The sequence below is a fragment of the Gossypium hirsutum genome, chromosome A10, assembly GCF_007990345.1.
Source record: "Gossypium hirsutum isolate 1008001.06 chromosome A10, Gossypium_hirsutum_v2.1, whole genome shotgun sequence".
NCBI lineage: Eukaryota > Viridiplantae > Streptophyta > Magnoliopsida > Malvales > Malvaceae > Gossypium > Gossypium hirsutum.
This window is the reverse complement of record NC_053433.1, coordinates 34,188,187-34,193,122: the sequence shown is the minus strand read 5'-3', so window position 1 is coordinate 34,193,122 and position 4,936 is coordinate 34,188,187.

Sequence of the window (4,936 nt, the reverse complement as noted above, 5' to 3'; positions counted from 1 at the left end):
TCAGACGTTTTTCCTAACCCAGCGATTTTCATTGACCTTCGCAGCTTTTTATAGTCTGTTTTCAAACTGTCCAAATCCTCTTCAGCCTTATTTTTTTCCTTTTCTGAGTCTTTCAGCTTCTAGTTTCTGGACATCAATATCTAATCCCAGCTGCATTTTTCTTCCTCCAATTGCTCTATCCTTTTTTCTAGTTCTAGACTCTTTCTTTTGAAATCTTGTTTGATGATCTCTAGCTCAGATGGGATAACTTTCAAGTGTTCTTCTATTGATCGGGTGTTTTCTTGATCTGACGTAGGGATGTTTTCGTTGATCCTCTTATCCCACCAGTTGTCATACTCAAGGGTAGTCATAGGATTGGCAACAAACCTTTTCATTCTACGAGTCTGGTTCCAGGAATTCGATATCTCACGAACTTTCTTTTTGTAATTATTCCCCATGTATACGAAATCGCACTAAGCTAACCCGTATGTTGGTGGCATAAACTGTCTTGATCTGTACTATCTTAACGCAAGCAGAGGAGTATACCAGACAGCTCCCCATATCCCTAGCAAGGGAACCTAATCAAAATCTCCACATCGATATAGTATTTCATCAAGAACCATCCACGGGGCTTTCCATTCGACGTCTTCCTCTTGCAAATTTTGAAGAACCATCATCCACTTTTCCTCTGTAATATCATCTCGTCTCGTCGTAGCCACGAACTCTTTCAATGAAGAGTAGTTTTTGGAGAAGATGTGATACGAAACCTTTTCCACTTTCCACAAATGGCTGTGGAACCAAGATAGCAAGAGTTGTGTGCACCCCATAAATCTTCCTTCACCCGCTCTTCAACAAGCATTCAATGATCTGAAAGTTTCAGCCAAGATCGCGGGTACAGGTGTGGCCCCTTTACTAAGCCTGTCAAAAATATTAGAAACCGCCTCGTTTACATGCCTCAAAGCTTTGGGGAAGATAACCAGTCCATAAATGCTCAAAGCGAAGACATCTACCCTCTTCTTGACATCGGGATGTGCTAAGATTAAATCCTTCAAATTCCTCCAAGGAATGCACTTACAATCTCCTTTTTTTTATCCGAGCTGTAACCCACTGTTCGATCATCCCTGTGATGTTCATTAGCCTTTTTGAGAATGCTGGGATGTTGGCAGCTTTGGAATAAATTCTATCAACCTGAAACTTCGGACAACGGAGCAAGGTTGTGTACTCTTCTATAGTAGGTACCAAATCTACCTTCCCAAAAGTAAAGCAACTGTAAGTAGAATTTCAATACTGGGCGAGGGCTCGAAACAGGTGTTCGTCTACCTTGACATCGAGCAAATGAGGTAAATCACCATAATGACAGTAGAATAGCTGTTTGATCTTGTCATCCCATTGACCCCAAATTTCTTTCATCTCTTAAAGATTATTCTGAGTTACGTTGATCCAAGTAAAATCCCACAACTCTGATACGTACCCTCCGGTAAGAATATCATCTTTCACTTGCTGTGTTGTCTCAGCCCATATTCAGACAGCCGCATTGTCCGCCACTTTATCAAAAAACTCCTTTTCCCCGATCAGCTATCTATTTAGCAACCGAATGTGAATCAACACCTTTTGTGATGAAAATGCCATGCAAATACAATTAAAGTAAAACAAAGCAAGTTAGTATTTCATACACATTTTAAAGCAAATGAGGAATAATAAACATAGCACTTGCTTAGGTAACCACTAGGGTCTGGTGTGGCTCTACCTAAGGCGGGTTCTTACGGCTCGCTATATGCAGTTCAGTTCTAAAGTAAATGTACCTAAACCAGCAAATTCCTCGTTCTTCACCCATTATAGGCTCATACAGACTAAGTTCACTTTAGGGGAATACATTTCCCTATGGCTGCACGGAGATGAAAATCTCATAAAGGCATAGGTACGGATATATCCCGAAAGCGATTTACTATCCTACACGGAGGTGAAAACCTCACGAAGGAATAGTTTCTCACTCCCACTTAAGAGGGTAAGATCAACCGATCATGCAATGCAATGTGCAAAAAGATACCAAAATTTAAACCAACACAACAATTACAAAAGAGGAAGATCGTAACAAAGACAAATAAAATGCAACGAAAGGATCGTACATTTAAACTAAGTTTTCAATTTTTGACAAAAAGACAAAAGTTAATCAACTTGTGGCTTGACTCTCTCTTTTTAAGTCCCCAGTGGAGTCGCCAAGCTATCGAAACCATTTTTTTGAAAAAACAAGGTCAACTTTGGTTTTGAAAATGAAAACGAACATGGGAGTCGCCACCAATCTTCACCTAGTGAAAGTGGTTGTTTTTAATAAATGATTTAATTTATTTAAACAACGATTTTGGTCCGCTAAATTTAGAAAAATAGATTCGGGAGTTGGTTACGTACGAAGAAGGATTAGCACCCTCCTAATGCCCAAAAATTGGTATCTAGTTGATTAATTAGTGTCTTAGTGTTGAAAATTAAAAAAACTTGAAAGACTTTAAAATACGATCCTTTTTTTGTAGAAAACTCGAATGTTAAAGACCTTCTCGTCTCTAAGTAATAAAATGTCACATCCAGTAAGTTAGGGCACGACATCTTGAACTTTTGAGAGTGAGCTTACCTTTTATTTAAAATTTGTGTATTTTAACCCTTTTTGAAAGGATATTCGACTATTCAGGGTAAACGAGGAAAATCAAAACCCAGTGAGTTAGGGCACGATCTCTCGAACTTCCAAATACCAAACATTGCCTTTATTTACAAAAAATCTTATTTTGAGGTAACAAGATGTCATATCTAGTGAGTTAGGGCACAACACCTCATATCTCCGAGAATAAGCACTTTTATTCAAAATCCGTATTACGATTTAAAAGAATATTCCATAATTTAGGTTAAATGAGAAAAATCGAAACCTAGTAAGTTAGGGCACGATTTTCTCGAATTTCTAAATATGGAATATTGCTTTTATGAAAGAATTATTTTAATGTATCGAGTAAAAATATGGCGTGATTTATAATGAAATATAAAAGCAAATTATAGTACTAATACGTATAATAACATAATAATAGGTGCGACACTGTCAATAACAATAATATGAGCAATTATAAAAAGATGAAATAAAAGCAAGGCTAGTAATATAAAAATATAAAACAAATGCATGAGGAAAATGAAATAAGCAAATACATTAGTAAATAAAAAATAAAAAACATGACGACATAAAAATGACAATGATAATGAAAACGATAATAATAATAATAGTAGTAAAAAATAATAATGCTAATGATAATAATAATAGTAATAATAAGAATATTAATATTAGTATTAATAATGATGATAATAGTATAAGAAAATAAAAATAAAAATAATATAGTAATAGTAATAAAAGTAAAAATAATAGTAATAATAATGGTAATAATAAATAATAATAATAACAACAATACAAATAATAAATAATCTAAAGTTTGAAATTATTTAGAAAGATATAAATAAAATAAATGATGAAATGATAATAATAAGAGTAATGATATATAAATAAAATAAGTGTGCTAATATATATATATATTAAATTAGTTAATATAAAAATAATAGCGTGTAAGTAAATACAAAAAAAGAAAATATAATAATAATAATAGTAATAATACAATAGTAATAATAATAATAAGGTAATAATAATATATTAGATAGTAAATAATAATAATAATAATAATAAAAGTAATAAAAAATGGTAATAGTGATATTAGTAATAATAATAATAATAATAGCAATATATTAATAATAATAATAATAGTATATATTAATAATGACAATAGTAGAAAATAATAGAAATAAATATACTGTGTTAGTAGTAATAGCAATGAAACAATAATAATGATAAATATAATAATAGAAAGTAATAATAAAAATAATTAATTTGAAAATAAAATAACCAAATAATGGGAAAGGATTAAATCGAATTTAAAATGAAAGTTTGGGGCGAATTTGGAAGTAAAATAAGAAAAAAGGACCGATTTTGAACACACGAATAACAATGGGGACCAAAAGGGAAATAATCCCCAACCTCCAAAATGCGCATTTCATAGGGGACTAAATTAAAATTCGAAGTAAACTTCTGGGCCAAAATTAGGAATCACAAGGAATTTAATTGCAAATTAATAAAAAAGCGGAAGGACTGCGCGCATAAATATCCTAGAAACCAAAAACACGCGGATCCCTGGAGTGGGTCGGGTCAAGGAGTGGGTCCTAGGCGAAACGACGTCGTTTTGGCATTAAGAAGGCCGGCCAAAACGGCGTCATTTTGATTGGCTATTTAAGACAATTTTTTTTAAAAAAAATTTCACTTTTTCATTTGTTTTTTAAAAAAAACTCCTCCTTTTCCCTTTTTTTTTCTCTGCAGATGCTTCTGGCCTGGTAAGAGGTCCGGCTGATCGCCGTCGCATATTGCTGCCGTTGGCCGCCGTGTGGGAACTCCCAAAAACGGTATTTTTTATTTTTATTTTTATATTTTTTTGATATATTTTTAATATATGTATGTATAAACAGTAAAAGAAAATAAATGGATATTTATATGTATAAATAGTTATTAAAAGTAAATAAATAAAAATGAAAATAGATCAAAAATAACACCTTTTATCCGAATTTAACTCCTCTGTTTTAGTATTTCTTGCTATGATCGAATGCTTCTATTGGTGTTTGAATCTCTTTTTTTGCTCTATTTCATGTTTAGAGAGAAAAATACATAACATTGCAAGGCTTATATAGCCATTTACAAAATAGTTTTTTATTTGCTTGTCGTTTCTGCCTTTAATTTCTTGCAGGTGGCGGTGCAAATGGCGAGGTGAAGTGACAATGGCAATGGCGTGATGCAGGCATGACTAGTGGAGGCAGTAGGTAGGTGCGGCTGGTGGCAGAGGATTAGCTAGGGTTTTAGTTTTTCTGAAACCTTAGTTTGTCTAATGGG